Here is a 24,141-nt window from a genome sequence, read left to right as displayed (position 1 = left end):
CCCAAGAGGAAAACATGTTTATTGATTAGTCTGTAGGGACTTCCACTGACTTTTAGGGGTTGGCACATTCATCGTACATCCACTTTTTCATCACCATCCTCCTCTTGGACTTCTCATACTGCTCTTAATTTCTACCACCAAGATCATATTTTCAGGGTCAATGGAGGACACTATGGGCATGTATTTTTGTGCAAGATGGGCCCCTGAGGGGTGATAAGCTTGGCAAGAGTGTTTCACACATCCTTAATAACCCTCATCCACCTTCAAACACCTTCAAAACACCTTTCTTACCCTCAAAAATCTCTCGGACCCAATGTTGTAGCAAAACAGGGAAATCTTGTAGCAAAACAAGGTATCTTTTAGCATCCTATAGTAGTCCTGTAGCATTTCCTAAACTCGGCCATATTTTCTCTAAGATCTTGATTTTTTCATTTTGGGATTGAAAAAAATACCTCCATGCTTTGAACGCATGATTGGGGAGACCCAAGGACCACTCTAGACTCATCCTTCCTTCAATATAAGTACAAGACAACAATTAGAATTAGGAGGCATATTTTCACATTTGAATCACAATGAGCATTCCTTCATGCAATGAGTAAGGATCCTACTGTTGAAGCTAAAATTTTCTTACATCCAGTAATATGAATGGAAACTCTTCAATGCAAATATAATAGACCTAGATTTTCTATTAAAAGTTACACTCTTGCATTTCCTAGTTACGTGTTGTAGATTAAATTTCCTCTTTCAAAGCAATCTATAAATATATTAATGTTTTAAATTCTTTAAGTAAAGTGTTGACTTGATTGGTTTGCAAGTAGAGTAGCATGGTTCATTTCTAAAACTAGAGTATTGTTCTTCCTTCATGCAGTTATAGTTAGTCTTTACATTTAATGAATTGCAATTTCATCTTTGCAATTAGGATAATGTTCACTTTCTTGCGATTAGAATATTCTTTTGTATATATAAACAAATTCTCTTTGCATCTAGCTGAAGGAGTGGCCTTTTCATACCTTGATCGCATTCAATGACTAAGGGTGACATGAGTAGAGTTTGACCTACTATGCATATAACATTGTCACCTCTAAGTTTGTATGAACCCCAGGTTGATAATCAAAGTTGAGAGTCTTGGGAGTTGCAACATCCTTGTTGCAATACCAAGGCTCATCAGGTATCCCCCACTCCTTTTCTAGTTCTCATTCCATTCATGTCCAAAGGAACCTTAACTCAGATGTTTGATCTAATGGCAAATAAGGCTTTCCAGATGGCAGAAGGAAAAACTGACATTAATGGAGTTGACAGATATTTTGTTATCCCTTGATGGTCACTATGAGCATTGTCAATTCCTACCCTCCATATCCATGTACTAATCCTAAGTGGAAGACTAAGAATAATCCCTTAAATAATTTCCCAAGCCCCTTGTGCCACATCCCCTTCCTGTATCTCAACTTCTTATCTATCACGCATTGTACCACAGTTACTCATTACTTGAAAAAGGACTCTCTCCTCATGATGAAATTGAAGGCTATCCACCTGCTCAACATGGCATTATGGTGCCTCAAATCGCATGCAAGTGTGCTGAATTTATTGTATTCCTCTCAGACAAAGAATCCTCTAAGGAAAAATCAAATTTTCCCGCTACAAATTCCCTTAACTAGAGTGTCACATTTACTCCCACTGGTAAGGATTAGACAACTAATCCATTTGATGATCAAGTTGAATGTAGAAGGAGTCCTTTCAATCAATAAGTTGATTATGGAGTCGTCTTGGGATCTTGGTGGATCTAGTGCCATAATTTAGTCTCGCATGTGGCATCTGAGAGGTGAAATGAGTCAATTAGTGAAGGATTGTGTGATTTCCTCCATTCTGCTAGCTAAGGAAAACCCTGGTCTTAGGATGATGAGAGTATAGTGTAATGTAATCCTTCCTGTGGAGAATACTATATGGCCTCTGTTCGTTTCTAGGAAGTCTCTCTAGTTTGTTCTCTTTCATTTCTCCTTTTTTAGTGAGATTGACTCAGGGGAAGTCTTGAATACAATTCTCTTCTATGTAAATGGAATTATGGTTTGTGTAATCCTATTTGGAGAACCAAAGCATGATAAGTGAATTGATAAAGCTCTTTGTCTCTCCTCTTGAGATTTCGTTTCTTCTATTCGGTGTGCATCTTCCATCATGGCATCTGGTCTCTAGGGACGTCGTCAAGTGTGTTTGGGTCGGGTGGTGAGAAGAGACTTTAATCACCTCACCATCGAAGGGAGCTCTCTAGTTTTTTATCCTCAGCCTCCACTGTCTACGAGTAGTGCAACAAGAAGCACGTAGAATTGAAGGCAGAGATATTTGATTTGCAAGTGACTCTACATCAATAGGGCAGCTCAAAATGTGTTAACCTTAATATTGTGGAAAAGCAAAACCAAAGAATTTTGCGCTTAGAGGACAACGTGGAGGCTCTGCGAAGCATAGTAGCTGACATCCAATTGTAGATTTCCAAGTCAAACAAACCTCCATAAGACATGAGCATAGGCATTGACCTGAATCACCCAGTTGATCCTGCAAACATAATTGATATTGTCATGACTGGTTTTTACTGCATATTCCTCTTGTCTCAATTTTTTCATGTTTACTCTACTAAAAAAATAATAATATTGTTGTTCTCCATAGTTAGTGTTGAAAACTGGGCATGGATAGATAGTCTTCAAATGTCAATTTTGCAGCCCAAAGCTCCAATTGAAATGTAAATTTCCTGGGTACTAGCGGCAAGCAGGTGCGGATTTAATGAAAAAATTACTCGTTCTTGTTTTAAAAAAAACTTTATTTAAATTATTATTATTACTAGTTATAAAAATAATTACTATATGAGTTAAACGATCTTCTTAACCATGGAGATTCACCACCACTTTATCATGGAGATTATTAACATGGGAATAGCTTTTGTTACAATACCATGGCTTATCAATACCACATAAACAATATGATACATGTTGATTTTGACATTTTCTTTAGCTAATTAATCAAAGATAACTTAATTAAAAGAGCATAACTTACTTGGAGTGAAATCTTAACCTTGATCTATGTATACTACTATGAATATTCTGACATTTTCCATGGAAGTTAAATGTTCACCATCCTCTTAATAATTATTAATAATTAAATTAAAATTTTGGAAAGCCTATTCTAAAATAAACATGTCTATCGCCCTAACAAGCCATCACTAAAAGGAAAAACAAAAATGCCTCTCCTAATAAAAACAATTATGAAAATATTGAACATGGCTTACCCTAAAAAAATTCAACACACCTAAAAACAAATAAATAACAAAGTAATGATGAACCTAGTAAACACCTATACTACTATCCAATAATTTGAAATCTATCCACCCCATCCCATTCTTGATTTTTGAGAAAATTTGTGAGGGAGCCTTTCTATCGTTGGGAATATATCTATACAAAAGTATTAGACAATTTTCCTTATAATATAAGCATGATCATCTTAATGCGTTCTATACAATGTTTTTTTTAATTAACTTGCATTGTTTTTGGGTCTTGGAGCTTTTTCCAAATTTTGATCCGCCCTTTGAGCATCTTCGACATCATCTCATTCAATACAGTCAAATGTATTATTTAGAGTGTAAAATGTATTTTGTAGGGAAGCTTAGAGGCAAATGTGATAAATAGATAGTTTTCTTGGGTTCAAATTTACTGAGATGGTGATTGTTTCCAAGTTTTGTAAAATAAATTTATTTCTCAGTGTGATTTAAAATTAATTTATTAATTTATTATACTTCTTGAAGGCAGAGTATATTATAATCAGGCTGGGTCAAAATGTTTCGACTCTTAATTAATTTGCAAATTTTTAGAAACTGTTTCAAAATTTTATTAAAGTTTTGGTAAAATTAAACATTAAACTTATTTTTTTGGAAATTGATTTTTTTTTAAATTTCTAACTTTTTATTCATGGATGACTAATTTTATGTCGTTTAAAATAAAATTTTCATAATTGAAAATTGGTTACAAAAATTTAAAAAAAAAAAGGAACCTCTAATTTCAAAATGTCCTCATAAATTAATTATCCAAAAATAAATTTCAAATATATTGATTTTTCCATAATCAATATATTATTTTCATTCATTATCATACTTATTTTTAACAATAAATATTTATTAACCTATAATCATTGCTTGCTTGCTTTCTATTAATTGGTGTATTCTTTCTAATAACAATGTTTATTTCTAATAACAATTTGTTCACCTTTTTCCATTAATTGAGCCTAGATGCACTCTCTAGGGCATTATGGTAGAAATGTTGTAATTTAATGTTTAACATTTTGACTAAGTAAGTATTACATAAAAATAAAAATTAAATAAAATAAAATATTAATGTAATGAATTTTAAACATTTTATCTCGGTCAAAATAAAAATAAAAATAAAAAATAACCTTATAAAAATAAAATAAAATAAAATAAAAAATGGCCCATGGTATTGACCCATGGTATTCATGTGGAATGTAGCCTATTTAAAGTGGGAAATTAAATGGCCTAGATCCATCTTAACTTCATATCTACCAAGCGTCGAGAGGGATCAAATCTCTTGATATGCAAACCTATTTTAGAGTGAAAAGAGATTTGATCCATCTCAGCACTTTGTAGATCCGAAGTTAATATGCATCGAGGCTAGCATATTTAATTAATCATAATACTTTTTTATTGTTTAATTATTTAATTATTGTTAACCCTTTTTTCATAAAATATGTCATCATTTACCAATATATTATTAGAAATATGATTGCCCCTCCACCAAGGTCATGGTGCTTAAATCATGCATATAATATAACTAAGTTATATGATCACATTCACCCCATAAGAGTTCTCTACTTTCTGCATAAGAGGCAACGTTACATATTACACTTGTTTACATTAAGATTTTGGTGAAAAAATATTTAGAGAAATAAAGTCTATTTTAAAAGAACTATATATGAAAAGATTGATGATGATAATAATGATTAACCTCCACTAAGACCAATATGGTCTACTGGACCATAAGAAAGGAGTGATTAATTAAGATTATTTAATATTTTATTTCTATGATTAAAAAGAAGGGAGAGAAGCATTCTGAGGTCATTGTAGTTTGGTTGATTTAAGAAATCAAGAAGTTTGGTATTGTGGAAAATGTTTTGAAAATCATAATGGATGTGAGTAAGGGCCAGGAAATCTAAGAGCAAGTTCTTTTCACCTTCAACTCTCTTAGTATCACAAAGGAGGAAGATTCTTTCGTCCCAAGGTGTTTTGGGAATAGACAAACACTTAGTTTCGCTTTTGATCTAGCTGGATATTGGTGGCCACCTGCCTATTCCGCTTGGACCCCCAACACTATTTCTTTTAGTTTCCTTAATTTTAGCACAATTTACTATTTTTGGTAGTTTTTTGGGTCCTAAACTTCCAGAGTCGTTTTGAGGCCCTAAACAATGTTTTTTTGGAAATTGGGCAAACCTATAGCCTTTGAAATAGGATTTGCAGTTGAAAGTTGTATTCCTCAGATATATCTTTCTGATGAGGTATCATACGCATCAAACAGAGATCGTATGTCAAAGTTACAACCCCGAGAAGTTGGTGTACCAACTAACCCCAACAAGGCCCATAAAGTTTTAGCGCTTCATCTCCTAGCATTAGGTTCTTAGATGTTTGGGGCTATCCCTTGTTTCTCAATAATAAAAAGGTGTGTGAGCCTCATTGTAACATATTTTAGATGCCTATAACCACCACATCTCTTCCCATAGATAAGCTACCATCACCTAAGCTAGTTTATTTCCATTCTGCATGTAAACAATTTTCAGTATTTTGTTATTAATGAATTGAAGTTCAATTTTCCCTGTAGCTCTGTGTTTTTTTTAAATCTATATTTCATTTCGTTCTTGCATAAATTTGGATCAATGGTCATAGAACGGTCTTATATTTCTCTATTTTGCAGTGCATGTCCCCAATGAGGTCAGGGTATAAGGAGTTATGGCCTGAACTATTTGAACCTTTACAAGACTAGCCTCGATGACCCTGATGGCCTCACATGGAAGAAGAAAAGAAATATGAGGGAGTAGGAGATACTTTCAAAATATTTCTCAAAGAAGCCCTCGAGTGACAAAGTAACAAAATTATGGAAAACTTTTTCGAGAACCTTTGGCAAATACCCACAGGAAACACATCTTCATCCAACAACCACCCTAGAGGTGCCACTCTCTTTAAGGTATAAGTCAACTTTTACATTCGATATTTGAAGGCTAGATAAATGCATATGTCATAGATAAATGGTTAAATATGTTGGAAGGATATTTTTTGTTTCATGAATTTTCCAGTGGGGAAAAGATTACTTTTTCACACCTCAAAGCCACCCCCCATGTCAAGGACTGGTGGGAAACCTACTGTGAGCAGAGGGATGAGAGGGAACACTCATTGTTTTCAACTGCACACACTTGGATTTCTTTCTGAGATGTCATCAGGGAACAATATTACCTTTTTGGGAGTATGCAGATCAGTACATAAAATGGACCAAATTGCGGCAAGGAAGGGACCAAGACATGTCATAGTTCACAAATATTTTTGATACCCTTCATACAGAGTTAGGTATCAAGGATTCTGTGTGGCATCTCATACTCAAGTACCATGGTTGCCTACAAAAATACATCCAAGACAAGATAGAGTTCCTGGACATATCCTCGCTTGGTGTCGCCTATCGATACATAGTCAAGATCGAGCAAAAAATTAAACATAAGAAGTGAGATTTTGGATCTGTGAATCTGAAGCAAGGGGAAAGGCACCCCCAAACTGCAGAACTAGGGAGAAATCTAAGCTAGGGTGACCCAGGACAACCCGCCAAATCCGCAAGAAAAGAACAACACCATGAAGATAAATAAGGACATAAGCACGTGGTGTGAGTTCCATAAGAGCCCCACTCACAACACATGCGAGTGTTGAGCCAAGCAGTCACTAGTGGCCGAGTTGAAGGCTTTAGAGTCAAATGATGTTCTGAATTTGCGTAAAAACCTAGCAAGGGGACTGATAAAGGGAAGCAGATTATTGATGTGGAGACAAGTTCCACCATTTCCACCACCAAGATCTAGAAGATTGAGCGTAAAGATCCAGAAGAAGGGGAGCGCCTCTTCCACTCACATATAAGGGTGAAGGTGTCTCTGCTCCAGTTCATTGTCGATAGTGAGAGCCAAAAGAAACTCATCTTAGTAGAGGTCATTAAGTGACTAGGCCTACCAACCACACCACACCAGCAACCATACACCATCAGGTGGCTCCACCAAGGATGAGATATTCGTGTTAGCCAGTAGTGTTGTGTTCCCTACAACTTCAAACCCTTCACGAATGAGGTACTATGTGACATTGTTTCTCTTGAAGTTTGTGATGTATTATTAGGCCAACCATACTTTTGGAAATTTCATGTTGTGTATGAGTCGAGGCTTCTCACTATTATTATTAATTTCGGTAGTAATTTATATAGGATAGTGGAGGTAGCCTCTTCTACCACCATCTCTTTGATCTCTGCTAACCAATGTAGTAAGATCATATCCTAGATCAAGAAATTTGTTTTCTTTTTTATTTGATCTCAAAGTAAGGGGAATATCATGGCCACATCCATTGCACTCGTGAAGGGTTCCACCGCACAATAGAAGTAGGTGGATAAGGTCGTGAAAGAATATAGGGACATCTTCTTCTCACCCACAGGGGTACGTTCACATTGTCAAGTCAAGCATTCAATCAATCTGACTCGTGGAGAACCTCTACCCAATGGGATGATATACCATCGGTTTATATTGGAAAATGAAGAAATCAAGCAGAAGATCCAGGAGTTTCTACAAAAAGGGAAAATCCAACCAAATTACCCACCTTGTGGGAGCCCAATTGTACGTGTACAGAGAAGGATGGGACCTAGAGACTCTACATTAATTATTAGTCACTAAATAAAATCACTATCATTAATAGGTATCCAATCCCATGGATTGATGATCTTCTTGACCAGCTCTAAGGGTCCAAGCATTTCAGCAAGATTGATTTAAAGTCTGGTTATCACTAGGTTCCAATAGAACCCACGGATGTATGGAAGACCACCTTCAAATCTAAGAAGGGCCATTTTGAGTGGTTGGTCATACCTTTCAAGTTGAAAAATGCCCCTGCAAATTTTATGAGGATGATGGATGACATCTTGAGGCCCTACTCGTTCGCGGTTGTATATTTAGATGACATCCTCATCTTCAGCAAGAGTTGGTAAGAGCACTTGCAACAAATTTAGCGGGTCCTTCAAACCCTGTGTCAACACAAATTATGTGCCAACTTGGAGAAATGCACCTTTGGCATGAGCCAGGTCCAATATCTAGGTTACATCATTGAAGAGAAAGGCATGCACCTGGATCTAGCTATGATCCAAGTTATTTAGTATTGGCTAGCCCCAACGACTCTAATAGAGTTTTGCAGATTTTTGGGCCTTATGAATTTTTATCATATGTTCGTGTTGAGATTCTCTCATATCACTTGGCCTTTGAATCAAGTAACCAGGGCGAAGCAAAAGTAAAGTTTTTTTTTTTCTTAGTCCCAACATAAGGCATTTATTGAGCTGAAGCACCCCCTTTGCTATGCATCAGTACTCGCATTTCCAGACCTACAACAACCATTTGCAATTGAGACATACACCTTTGACTATGCTATTGGTGCAGTTCTCACCCAGCAAGGCTATCTGGTGGCTTATCATAGTGAGACACTTTCTATCACAATACAAAAATACCTCACCTACAATAATTAGATGTATTCTATCAAGTAGGATTGCTGAAAATATGAACATTACATTTTGGGGAAGGAGACGATCATCCACAAAGATCACCAACCCCTACAGTTTATACAGACCCAAGAGAATTTACAAAACTATCGCCATCAAAAGTAGTCCACATATCTAGAACAATTCCATTTGAATATTAAATACAAGAAGGGTATCACCAATCATGCTCCTAATTTCCTCAATCGGCCATTGGTTGCAGCATTGACCACTGTTTTCAACTCTTGTGGCCACAATACCTCTGGATGACGACAACTATATAAAAATGATCCAAATTTCACCACCACATACCAGATGCTAGTGGATGGCAAGAAATTTCCATACTTCCACCTCTAGGATGTATTATTATCCTACTTAGGCCACCTTTGTGTTCCTTCAAGCGAGCATGCCATGATGATTTGGGAGGTGCACTATAGTCGGGTCACAAGACACTTTGGTGTGCAAAATATTATGGTCATACTACAAAAGTATGTTTATTAGCCAAATCTCTAGTAAGATGTTGGAAAATACATCATATCCTACATTGCATGTGGCATCTCTAAGCCAACTATTAAGAAGCAAGGCTTGTATACTCCTCTACCTACTCCTAGCTAGCCCTGGGAATCCATCTCCATGGACTATATTTCTAGACTTCCTTCTACCAAGCATGGAAACAACTGTGTATTTGTGTTTTTCAACAAATTTTCTAAGATGGCCATATTGACTTCCTGCAAGAAGAGTATCACAGTATAGGCCACTGTTAGAATCTTCTTTGAGCAAGTGTTGGTACATTTTAGGATCCTGCAAACCATTATATCATATTGGGATAGGTGGTTCGTAAGCACGTTTTGGTCAATCCTTTGGCCATTGTCAGACATCATGCTCACCAAGTTGACTGCATTCCACCCCCAGACTGATGACCAGATAGAGGTCATCAACAGGATGATTATGTGCATACTATACATGTACAACTCTAAGCATTTGTGGACATGGGATGAGATTCTTCCCTATGAGAAACAAAACTATAAAAAAATCTCTCCATAACTCAAATGGCCATAGCCCATTTCAAGTGGGTTTTGGATTTCAATCATTATGTCCCCTTGATGTTTCACTACCTTTTTCAACTACACAGGAAGAATCTTCCCATGTTCAATCCGAAGCTGATAAATACACCAACTTTATTGAGTGCATTCAACACATCCACCAGCAAGTTCATGAAATTTTTGAGAAATCCACTGCCAAATACAAATAATGACATGATCAGCATCAGGTGACCCATAAGTTTTAGATGGGCTACAAATTTTGGTCACATATGAAAAAAGAGCACCTTGTTGCAACTCATCGTAAGATTTGACCATGCTAATACGAGACTCACACCATCACCAAGGTTGTGGAAGACAATTCTTTTGAGCTCAGTATCCCCCAATTCCTTGGCTTGCACCCTATATTCAATGTGGACCACCTTCAACCATACTTTCCACCATTTTTGGACACATCAGACATTGCTGAATAGTTGACACCAACAAAGCTCAACCTAGACTACATTGAACAAGCCATAACCAATCAGATCATGAACACACATATCAAGAAAAATTGAAAACATAGGATCCAACTATATCAAATTGTCAAAGCTAGTCAACTATTGCACCAGGGAAAGTGGCTCACTAGGGACCAAGTTCAGTGGAAATTTCCCCATCACATGGAGGTACTCAACGTAATGGGGACCATTGCTTCCTAAGTAGGGAGGACTGATCCAGGTTGATATTTTTGGCCACTCGCCCATTCCACTCAAACCCCCAACATTGTTTCTTTCAGTTTCATTGATTGTAGCACAATTTACTATTGTTGGTATTTTTCCAGGTCCTGAACTTCTGTAGTCATTTTGAGGCCCTAAATGACATTTTTTTTGGAAATTGGGCAATGCTAAATCTTACAATATGGGTTTGGAGTCAAAATATGTAGTCCTTAGATAGATCTTTCTAAAAAGGTATTGTACACGTGAAATTAATATCGTATGCCAAAGTTATGACCCCGAGAATTTGGTGTACCAACTAACCCTAATGAGGCTCAAACACTTTTGGCACTTCATCTCCTAATGTTAGGTTTTTGGATGTTTTGAGTTTTCCCTTGTTTCTAAATAATAAAAAGGCTTGTGAGCTTCATTGTAACATAGTTCAAAGGCATGTAGCCACCACATCTCTTCTCAAAGATAAGCTACCATCGCCCGAGCTAGTTTATTCCCATTCTTCACGTAAATAATTTTTAATATTTTGTTATTAATTGATTGAAATTCATTTTTCACTGTATCTCTCTATTTTTGTTTAAATATGTATTTCATTTCATTCCTACATAAATATGGATTAGGGGTATCAGAGCGGTATGCTCTTTCTCTATTTTTTATGCATGTCTTGAACGAGGTCAAGTTAAAAGGAGTTAGGGCTTGAACTGGTTGAATCTTTGCAATACCAGACTTACTAACCTCAATGGACTCCCATGGTTGAAGAAAAGAAAGATGAGGGAGCATGAGATCCTTTCAAAATATTGCTCGAAGAATCCCTCGAGCGACAAAGGAACAAGATGATGGAAAAATATGCCCAGATTCTTCGACGGATGCCCACATGAAACACATCTTCATCTAGCAGCCACCTTAGAGGTGGAACTCCCTTTAAGGTACAAGTAAACTTTGACATTCCTATATTTGAAGGCTAGATATATGCAGAGGCCATAGATAAATGATTAAATCTATTGGAAAGATATTTTTTAGTTCATGATTTTTCCAATAGGGAAAATATTACTTTTGCACTCCTCAAAGCCACCCCCCATGTCAAGGATTGGTGGGAAACCTACTATGTGTAGAGGGACAAGAGGAATCCCTCACTTTTGTCAGTTGCACCCACCTGGAATATTTATGATACACCATTAAGGAACCATATTACCCTATCGGGAGCTATGAAGATAAGTACATAAAATGGATCGCACTATGAAAGGGAAGGGACCAAGATGTGTCAGAGTTCACAAATATTTTTCATGTCCTTCGCACGAAGTTAGGTATAAAGGATTCTAAATAGAATCTGGTACTCAAGTACCCCGACTATCTACACAAATACATCCAGGACAAGATGGAGTTCCTAGACATATCCTCGCTTGGTGTCGCCTATTGATATGTTGTTAAGATCAAGCAGAAATTTAAACAGATGAAGCAAGACTTTAGATCTGCAAATCTGAAGTAGTGGAAAGGTGACCCCAAATCACATAACAAAGGACAAAGCCAAGGCGAGGTGACCCAGGATAACCTACTAAAGCTACAAGCAAATAACAACAACATGAAGACAAGGAAGGACACACGAGAGTGGTGTGAGTTTCATAAGAGCCCCACTCACAACACAAGTGAGTGTCGAGCCAAGCAGTCACTAGTGGCCAAGTTGAAGGCTTCAGAGTCATATGCATGTTATGACTCTGAGTTAGAACCCGACAAGGGGAATGGTAAATGGAAGAAGACTATTGATGTGGAGACTAGCACCATCATTGCCACTACCAAGATCCAGAGGATTGAGCCTGAAGATCCAAAGGAAGGGGAGCATCTTTTCCACTAACAGATGTGGGTGAAGGGGTCTCCGCTGCAGTTCATTGTTAACAGTGAGAGCCAAAAGAAACTCATCTCAATAGAGGTCATTAAGCGGTTAGGACTACCGACTACACCACACCTGTAACCATACACCATCGGGTTGCTCCACTAAGGACAAGATCTCTGCATCAACCAAGAGTGCCTTCTTCCCTACAACATCAAACCCTTCATGGATGAGGTACTAAGTGACATTTCTCCTCTTTAAGTTTGTGATGTATTATTAGGCCAACCATACTTGTGGAAGCGTCATGTTGTGTATGAGTCGAGGCCTTGCACTATTATTATTACTTTGGTGAGTAAGTTATATAGGATATTAGAGCTAGCCCCACCTAGCACCATCTCTTTGATATTTGCTAAGAAATGCAGTAAGATCATCTTTCAGACCGAGATTTTTTTATTATTTTTTATTCAATCTAAAAGTAAGGGGAAGATCGTGGCCACATCCATGGCCCCCGTAAAGGGTTCCACTGCACAGCAAAACCAGGAGGATAAGGTCATGGAAGAATACAAATGCATCTTCTCCTCACCCATGGGAGTACCTTCAAATTGTCAATTCAAGCATTCAATCAATCTGACTCTGGGAGCACCTCTACCCAATGGGCCGATATACTACTACTATATTTTGGAAAATTAAGAAATCAAGTGGTAGATCTAGGAGTTATTGCAAAAGGGGCAAATCTGAACAAGTTCCTCACCTTATGGGAGCCCAACCTACTACTCCAGGAACTAGTAACTCAACCTAAATTGTTCTAGGGCTTCCAAAGAATTTTTTCGAACCCACAACCATCAAGAACCTGAGCACCACTAATAAAACAAGTCGAAAAACCCACAAAACCGTGGCTATCTAGCAAATGGCAGTGCAAGGTTAGAACCATTGTCAATCCAGGCAAATATCCATGCCAATGATAGCACATAACTAGAGAATCGCATGCATATAGCATGCATCCAAAAATAAACAAGGAAATCACACATGCAACCTGTTACCAACAAATCAATCTAGTTGTAGATGCTGATCTAACTATTTCCTTGTGCTCCCTATTTTCATTTTCCTTCTTTCTCCAAATCCAAGTGTATACCAAAGTGCTCCAAGAATGCTCTAAGTTTGAAATCATATGAGAGAATGAAAGGATGAAATGAGAGAGCCAAAATGGAACTCACAAAAGCTCAACTAGCCAAAGTCATGAGTTGATCCTTGAAAGCCTTTTTATCATTGAGGCCTCTATTTTATTCATTTTCCTTCATTTTACCTCTAATTTACATTTCATGCAAATATGTGTCCCTTGACCTTCCTTTTCTCCTAGTTTCCTTTATTTTCATAATTAAATTCTATTTATTGCCTCTTTGCCTTGCCAATGCCTTTTCCAATTTCCATAGCCCTTATTTAATCATAAGTGATGCCCACTAAAGTGCTTTTCCCAACATTCAACTTGGAATATGTGTCCCATGACCTTCATCTTATTTTATTCATATGGAAAATCAACTAGGGCCTTAGGGGAACAACATCCTCGGTCTTTTATGACCCATATAACCAGCAAACCACTAAAAAAAAACATACTGCCCATGGATATTTATAACATAGCTCTTACTACTTATGGTGCTTTATAACCCAACCCGATGTAGTATTTACAATGACAAACACATATAACCATGCACATTAGCTTCAACCAACAAAGAATCATACTATATATGGATCTTTATAAACACAATTCAATACAATAGTTATAATAATATACACATATATACATATGCACATTTTCTTTAACAAGCAAATAAAAGGATACAATGCTCACATCGGTGACAAGGAAGTCCATAGGCTCACGCCTCCACCCTCTAAAGAAGTACCAGGATTCAGCCACTTCCCAGGAAGTCTAGAATACACTGTTAGAATCAAAGTATGCATCAAATGTTAAGTGCTACAATCCTTGTGCTACGTGTTCTCTCATCAAATAGTTACTAGATCATTGTTCCAGGGAACACTCCCAAAGTGCTTCTGATTCCATCTCGAGCAATGTTAATGACCAAAACAAATTGATTCTCCAACCTTCCCTTCTCTTCTTCTCAGCTCCTCGGGAAATCTGGTCACCCACTTCTGTGTAGTCACTCACCTACCAATTTCCCCGACATCCACTTCTATGATTTCCAGTCCCTTGGGCAATCCATCCCTTGGCAAGGTTTCCTCGCATCAAAAGGTCTAAATACTAAGGCATACCCCTTCCTCAAAACCATCATACTAGTCATGGCATGCTCATGGAAATCAATGGACACTATTGGATACTAGTGTCCCACAACGGTCCTGCTCTTGAAGTGCTTTACCAACATATTGTTGCATGTTCCAATTCCATTTACTATTGCTGCTAATTCTTTGGCATCCAGTTTCAGCCACCCAAACTGGGAATTCCCCTTCTTTCTTGTACCAAGCACATAATTTCCATTAGAATTCAAAAGGAATTGAAATAAATTCAAATCATACCTCATTGGTAGTTCATCAATAAGGTACACTTGCAATCCTATTTACTTCTTGTCACAGTAAGTCAAAGTAGCTCTTTTGATTAAATCCTCATGTATAAACATATCACATCCTATTAGCTCAAAACTCAACCATCAAAATCAGAATCATAGATCATGTGCATAGTTAAAACTGAAATAAAATATTGATACTTATCTTACAAATGGTTCTTTACTTCTGCCTTTTTTCTTGTTCTTTTTGTACACACACTAAATTGGTTTCCAAACCCGATAAGCACCCAATTCCTTATCTTCTCTTTAATCAATTACACACATTGGATTGGTTTCCAAACCCAGAAAGCACTCAGTCCCATCTCTTCTCTTAAGTATCAGTAACAAGGTAATCCAGAGACTATACCACATATTCCCTCAATATCAACAACTCAAGGTTGGTCTCATCCCCAAGTTGTCCAGGGATCGAAAGCATTTTTCCCAACCCACAGGCTCTAGGGACTAATAACTCAACCACATCCTCTAGGGAACCCAAGTTGTTTCAGAGATCCAAAGCGTTTTTCCCAACCCTCAAGTTCCAGGGACTAATAACTCAACCCACAACCTCTAGGGAACCCAAGCTGTTACAGGTCTCCACCCACGGCTTCTAGGGATCTAGAGAACCAATTCCCCACACATACACATACACAAAGTGTACATCACAACACATACACCCACACATGGTGTATAACACAACATATACACCCAAACATGGTGTATAACATAACACATGCACCTACACCCAATGTACAACACCACACATACACCTACACCCGATGTACAACACAACACATATATGTACACAAAATACAATACAACGAATACATGTCACGATACAATGACTACACAATACACATAACACAGTAACACATGTACACAACACAACATGCATGACACCTACACAACACAACGTGTAAAAAAGAACAATATTGTACATCCAGAGACCATACCATCTCTACCAGAGAATATTTTCTCTAGTGTCTTCCCCCTCCTTACTACGTGCATCCACACCCCAAGTATCGAGTCTGTGGTTCTTTCCACTATCTATGCTTGTCATAACATTCCACAAATCACACTGTTTTCATTCCACTAATGTATCCTTCAGAGTTTCCTTCCATAGCATAGAATAGCCATATTTATAAACACATAATATCAAAATCATATCCACATGATACTAACCTCATAGGTCTTCTAGGGATACTATACCCACTTGATTCCTTATAAAACTAGAAACCTTTTCATGTCATTCACCTACATCAAACAATCATTCTTTCATAAGAATGATCCTCGACGACTCTGTTAGACAATTCATGCATATATATATATATATATATATATATATATATATATATGAAAACATAATTACTAGTGTTCATAAGGTCAAGGTTAAGATAACTCCCTTTATCCATGCACAACAAGCACAACATTGAGAAAACCAATTCCCAACATAACCAAGACATCTGACACCTCAAATCTATTCAGTTTACCTTGTTGAGAATAATACTGAGAAGGGGGCGGGGGGGTGAATCAGTATTACAAACCAATAATTTTTCATTTCATAATCAGATTTATATATGCTACTTCAGTGAAGGGAACTCGCGTGTGCACGCAATTGTTCTTAAGGCAACTAGTGTATATCCAGTGAACTTATGGTCCAGTTAATTCATCATATGTTGATCTTTAATCAGTGCATCAGTACTTTATTAACCATTAAACAGTAACCATGTACAGTAATAACAGAATAAACCATCACACATAAGCAACACACATGAACACCAAGATTTAAGGTGGAAACCCAATGCGCGAGAAAAACCACCTGCTGTTGTCGTCTCTGTCTTCTTTTAATATAAGAAAAACATGTTTACAATATTGTACTAGCACAGACTCATACTAGTATGCAGGCATCCATCCGCAGAAGGCTACAACCTTCTCTCATTCTACGGCTTCTACTGGAAGGGAGCTACAACCCCCTATCTCTTGTACTAGCTGATATGTTTACTAGTACATAGTTGCCAGCCTACAAAAGACTCCAACCTTCACTCGTTCTCCAGCTTCTACTGGAAGGGAGCTCCAACCCCTGGCTCTTGTACTGGCTGATATGTTTACCAGTATGTATGCACTAGCCTACAGAAGGCTACAACCTTCTCTCTTCATCAAGGTACCATGTTTCATAAATTTTCAGACTGGATATTCTTGGTACGCAACAACACAATATGTAGGCCACATTTCATCAAATTTTCATACTGGACCCATCAGTAACATTGAATCTCAAAATCAATCACCATTGCAATACATCCAACAAATATGTCTGCATCAACCAATCACTGAAACCCAATCATCAATCTCTGAATCAACCACAACTGAATCAGTCAATCACCTAAACCTCTGACATATCTGAATCACCCAATCGTCAATTTCTTAATCAATCACAACTGAATCAATCAATCACTGAAAACTCAATCAACCGACAGTTAATCGAAAATTCAACCAATCAAATAGATCATTGTAACCAACACACATATCTGAACCCAGAACACTACATCAACAACCAGAACCAACTGCAACCTCAAAAATCATATGTCAGAATGCATACGCTACTTCAATGAAGCCAACCTGCATGTATACGCTACTTCCTTTAGCCCAACCTACGTATACCTATAAAGATATTGAATCATAAAACCTCTAAACCACAAATTGTACCAATTAGTGACATTCTGAAGATCTACTGTCAATTTACAAAGTTCTAAACAGATAGTAGCAAGGATCACCCTTCTTAGTCAATCAATTAATCAAACAGCCTTAATCTCCTTATATAATCAATTTCACTTTCAGATCTAATGAAGACATCATTAACAAACAACAGTAAAACAACAGCACTGATCAGATAGATTAGTCATCTCTAAACAACTGGCTTTTCTTTTGCATACGCTACTCAGAAGAGTCAAACCAGTGTGTATACGCGCCTTCACCAAGGCGAACCCGCGTATAGAGCTGCAAATACTTACTTATAACTTCGCAATTATTCCAGACTTTAGACATACCCAGATCATCACATCTAAATAGTAAAGAATTTGTTAGCACTCGGATCTAACCTATCAATTATCATATCACATAATGATAAGTCATTTCAGGTCTTATGATCCTCATTCATCATTAGATCTCTTCCATCATCAAACACCCAGGTGCATACTTAGTCCAGATCAAGAAAAGCATCAGAAACCCATAACATGAATATTTTCTTTTGATCTCACACTTCATAAGATATTCATTACTTGTACCCTTATCCCTTTGATCTTCTCCTCCTTATGTAGTTTTAGTCTTTCTCAATACCTCGGACCAAAACAACACTTACAACCTGTGGTATTCTTGGACGAGATCAAATAACCATTACTCTGCTCAATATTGTGGGCTAATACCATGGTATGGACCCTTGGTATTCTTTAACTTTAATTTACCTTAATTTTCCATCCCATACACACTTTTCCTCTTGTGAAAGTGTGTGCATACATATACGCTCTTTTTGTACAGTGAACCTGCTTGTATACACTCTTTTTGTATAGTGAACCCACGTATACAACTTAACATACCTGAAAACATTTGTTTTCCTCAATTTATTGATTCTGATTTGTAGTCCTCTGTTCCATCATCCTGTTCTTCTGTACCATTACTTCGTTACCTCTTAATAGACCTGTTATAATGTGATTTTCCATTGTATATTACTTTTGAACTAATTCCTTTGAACTGCCCTGCATATTGTCACATTTGTAAACACAACTGCCATGCATTCTGTCACATACTGTTTATACTTTTATCAATTATTTCATTCATCAAAGAACAATTGTTATCAAGGACAACACACACTAACAATATCCCTGTATCAAACCATTGACCATTATTTTGTTCCATCATTTTGTCACCTCTGATTTGTCCTGTAGATTTATCTAGTTACTATAGACCTGTTCTGCTACAAGTGGTTTGCCAACATACCTTTCTTGTTTACCTTTCTCATGACTCTCCTACCACTGTCCATTTACCCCAATGGACCCAACCAATCCAAATGTTTGTCATATTCTTACCTTTAGTTGCCCTTATACATGCACTGGGATTCATCAGGGTCTTACATTACCTATTGGGTTTCATTCATCTCTAGTCGAGCTCCATTAGACTTCTTATTTCCACAACCAATTCTCGAGACCCTCAAGACATGAAAATCAAGAACAAGAAAAAACAAGGAGAACACATAAAAATCCAAGAAACTACAGACAAAGTGGCATTGCCATGCACCAGACACAATCAAACCAAAATTCAAGCATAAAAAAATCGCAAAACACTGAAAGCACAAGATTCTCAACAGACATCATAACTCAACCCCCATGGTTCCCAGTGTTTCCAACATAAAGCTCAACCTAAGCCTTCTTCAAGATTTCATGGCAGTATTTTTTCCATGCAATTCCATACATCATGCTCCCATAAACACATAACTTCCAGTGCATAAATAAATATAGCGATACACCAATTTCCTTATCTATTGTACCTAGCACATTGTCCTACAACTGAACACCTATGCATATCATCTCTCAAGGGATCCCAATTCCCTTGAAGAATTCAGCTTTGACTGGAAACTCACTGTTATTCCTTCATCCGATCAACCATATTCCATGTAGCTTCCTTGGTTGCAAATTGATTCCATTCACTTTACTTTTTCTATTACCCGACTCCATAACATGAGCTTATTCTACTACAAAATGGATTGAGGCTCTGCTTGGAACTCTACCCCTGGTTCCACTTCCACCTTAATTATGGATGCCTGGTGACCTTCCTACTTTCTATCTACTATTGCATCAATACGGGGAATTATTTAATGTGCATCCCCAATTGACTGTGCCTTCTGCACACTATAGATCTGAGGCCTTCCATGCATTCACTGTGCCACTCTGATACAAGGGGAAATCCTTCCTACGATGATCTCCACCATAGGTTCTGCACCGCAATAGTTCTCTGCGATTGCTTTTTACTTTTCTACTCCACAAGTTGAGACCCATGTCCTCTCTTAACTGCATTTAACTTCTTATGAGCTACCATATTTTCCTTGTTACCTGCACCCTTCCAGTCATGCTTTAACGCAATCTTGTGCTTTTACTGCTCATAACAATGCTTCAACTTTCTAATGGATTTCTCTAATAATTTAGGCTCATCAAACTCGATCCAACCTTTGAATGATAATGGTAGTCCACTGACGAACCTTTGGATCATTTCTTTCTTGTCCTTAAGATAAGGCACATACTTCAATAGCTCTAGGAATCTGCTAGTGTACTCATCATTTTTCATGGAACCCATCTTCAGCTCATAGAACTCATCTGGAAAAGATTTCTTCTCACTCCTCTTATGAGGATGATGGCGGAAAAGATGACGATGTCTCTTAGAACCAGAACTAGAATAAAATCCATGAGTGCTAGCCCACCTGTTGGGTGTATCCAAAGATATAACACTGTTGACTGTATCATCTCTATCCAACCTATATCCTGATTGAGACCTGTTGTCATATGCCCATTAGTCCTTTCCTCCTATCCATAACTGATCCTTAACTATCTGTCTCTATAAATATGATAGGCTTTGAAGGATGGTTGCATTAACTTCTACTTGCTTTTCCTAATCTCTATCAATTCTTTCCTCCAACACACCATGTTAGATAAACCAAATAGAGACATGGTCAAAATCATACCTTAATATATTTCAGGGGTGGTTATCTTGTCTACATAATTAATCTAAATTATCATGATGTAACTTCACAAGCAAATAAAGTCATACATATATAAGGTCATGATGTCCATAACAATAACTATCTAACATGCTTAAATGATAAACTCATAAACAACTGACATGCAGGCATAACAATCACATATGCACAGTTCAATCCAGATTAGTACAACACAACATCGCAAGTATATCAAATCATACATGAATATCATAACCATAGACATCTTGACAAGCCAATCCATATTAGCATGATACACAATAATATCAAGAACTTAACCGCAATGACAATAATCATCATGCATATGACTGCAATCCATATAACAACAAGTTAACTGACAAGCATGACTGACTGATGCACTTGCATATGACCACACTAATAAACATAGCATCTCTCATGCATGTAACCACAATAAAAATAGAATGACAAACATCCATATAACTAAAATCAATATAACAACCATCCACCATCATAACTGCATAGCAAACATACAAACCTATGTGATAATATGCTTTTACCCTGATTTCTAGTGTTGCAACCTCACTCTGATACCACCCTATAAATGCCTCCTCCCACATTTACCTAATATCACAATCTCACTAGGGTAAACATGAGATGAGTGTAACTATGACATGACCTGACCTCCAAGTTCTAGTTATAGAAGTGGGGCTAACACATCGACAACTTACAAACATCTCACATTGACTACAAATCACTCAAGAGCTAGAAAACCACCCTAGGTGATCATTCCCTGAGCTGGAACCCTTTCTATTTGACCTAGCACCCCAACTACATGCACAACAAGGCAAGAGTGTGTTTATAAGCCTCCAACCACACAAATAGGTCTACTTCCATGTGGTTATGGCCTAAATCCTTCAGTTCTAAGCATGTGGTTCTAGGATCTATGCCACTTTTTCAAGCCAACTTCCAGAGCACTGCCTAGAATTTCCTGTAACTTTCTAGCATCATAATTTACATTAAGACAATGCCAAAATTTCAAACTTGAAGAAATAACTTGAACTATACTTCCTAATCCATAACAGACATTTCATCAAACATATGGAAAACATGTAAGCTACAAGCCATGAATGCATATCTAATCTTAAATTGATAGTCTTCATCTCAAAATCAACAAGAAGGCTTTAAGCCCTCTCTATCTAGCTATAATAGCACTTGTTAGTCCATGCATTCATCCACCAATAAATATATTATCAAAACATATCAAGAGCCATAGATAGATTACATTATATAGCCAACATATAGCCAACAAATAACCAACATAGAAACCATGGAAGCTTAGCCATAATATCGCAACCATAATCAAAAAAAGTAGTCATAAATCACAATAGAGAAATAACTCTTACTAATATATAAAAATACTAACCAATTTAGGGAATTCCATGTACCACCCGAACATAGATTGGGATGAACCAAATATTTATTTCAGGCAATCAACCCCACATCATATTCCAAGCATTAATGTCGGATCTCGTGGATTAAACCAAAAAAAAAACAAACAGAGCTTCCAAAGGCAGCACCACATTAACCCTCAACCACAGTGATTCCACCTCTATGGTTTGGACATCACTAACACCAACCAAATTGATCTATACCCAAGCTGTCTAAGGCTCCAAGAACTAGTAACTAAACCCACAACATTCCAAGGCTCCAGAGTGTTTGTTCCAACCGCGGCTCTAAGGACTAGTAACTCAACCCACCAAGGACTCCAAAGTGTTTTTCCCAACCTACAACTCTAGGAACTAGTAACTCAACCCAAACTATTCCAAGGTTTCTAGAGAATTTGTTCCAACCCATAGCCATCAGGAACCATAGTACCAATCAAAAAAATAAGTGGAAAACCCACATCACCAGGTTAATCCAAGAAATTCCAAGGCAAGGCTAAAGCTATTGTCAATCCAGGAACATATCCATGCCAATGAAAACACATAACTAGAGAATCACATGCATATGCCATGCATCCTAAAATCAGCAAGGAAATAACACATGAAACCTGTTACCTGCAAAGAAATCTAGTTGTAGTTGTTGATCTAACTATTTCCCCATGCTCTATGTTTTCATTTTCCTTATTTCTCCAAATCCAAGTGTATTCCAAAGTGTTTCAAGAATTCTCTAAGTGTGAAAGAGTATGAGAGAATGAGAGAATCAAATCATAGAGCTAAAACTAAAATCACAAAATCTCAACTGATAAATGTCGTGAACTAATCCTCTGAAGCATTTTTATCATTGAGACATTTGTTTTCTTCATTTTCCTACATTTTTCCTCTAATTTACCTTGCTTGCAAATTTGTGTCCATTCACCTTCCTTTTCTCCTATTTTCCTTTATTTTCATAATTAAATACCATTTATTGCCTCTTTACCTTGCCAATGCCTTTGCCAAATTCCATAGCCATTAATTAATCACAAGTGATGCCTACTAAAGTGTTTTACCCAACATTCAACTCGGAATACTTGTCCCATGACCTTGGTATTATTTTATTTACATGGACAAATCAACGAGGGGCTATTACAAGGAGGGCCTTTTTGAGTGGATGGTCATGCCTTTCAAGTTGAAAAATGCCCCTGCAACTATTATGAGGTTGATGGATGAGATTTTGCAGCCCTTTACCAACTCGTTTGTGGCTGTGTATTTTGATGACATCCTTATCTTCAACAAGAGTTAGAAAGAGCACTTGCAACACATTCAACATGTCCTTCAAACCATGTGATAGCACAAACTATGCATCGACTTGGAGTATTGCACCTTTGGCACGAGCCGGGTCCAATATTTGGGTTACATTACTGACAAGAAAGGTGTGCATGTGGATCCAACTAAGATCCAATTCATTTAGGATTGGCCAACCATGACCACTCTAATAGAGCTTCACAGCTTTTTGGGCCTTGCCAATTTTTATCAGAGGTTCATGTTGGGATTCTCTCATATCACTTGGCCTTTGACTCAAGTTACCAAGAACAGAGCAAAAGAAAAAAAAAATCTGGTCTGAGTCTTAACAGAAGGTGTTTGTTGACCTGAAGCACCACCTATGCTCTACACTAGTACTCACATTACCAAACCTACAACAACTATTTGAAATTGACACAAAAACCTGTGACCATGTTATTGGTGCGGTTATCACACAACAAGAGCATCCAGTGGCCTAGCACAACGAAACACATTCCGACACAATCTGGAAATACCCCACCTATGATAAGAAGATGTATTCCATCGTGTAGGCTTGCCAGCAATAGAAAAATTACATTCTGAGGAAGGAGACAGTCATCCACACAGATCACCAATACCTACAATTTATATTGACCCAAGGGAAGTTGCAGAATGATCACTTTAAGAAATGTTCCACATATCTACAAAAATTCAATTTAAATATTAAATACAAGAAGGGAAATGCCAATCATGTTGCAAATTGCCTCAATCAACCACCATTTGCAACACTGACCATTTTTCTCAACTCTT

Source organism: Pinus tabuliformis, chromosome 5_2 (assembly GCF_031772625.1).
Source record: "Pinus tabuliformis cultivar Carrire ecotype Pingquan chromosome 5_2, CPIR1, whole genome shotgun sequence".
In the NCBI taxonomy this organism is placed as follows: Eukaryota; Viridiplantae; Streptophyta; class Pinopsida; order Pinales; family Pinaceae; genus Pinus; species Pinus tabuliformis.
This window is presented reverse-complemented; position numbering follows the sequence as displayed.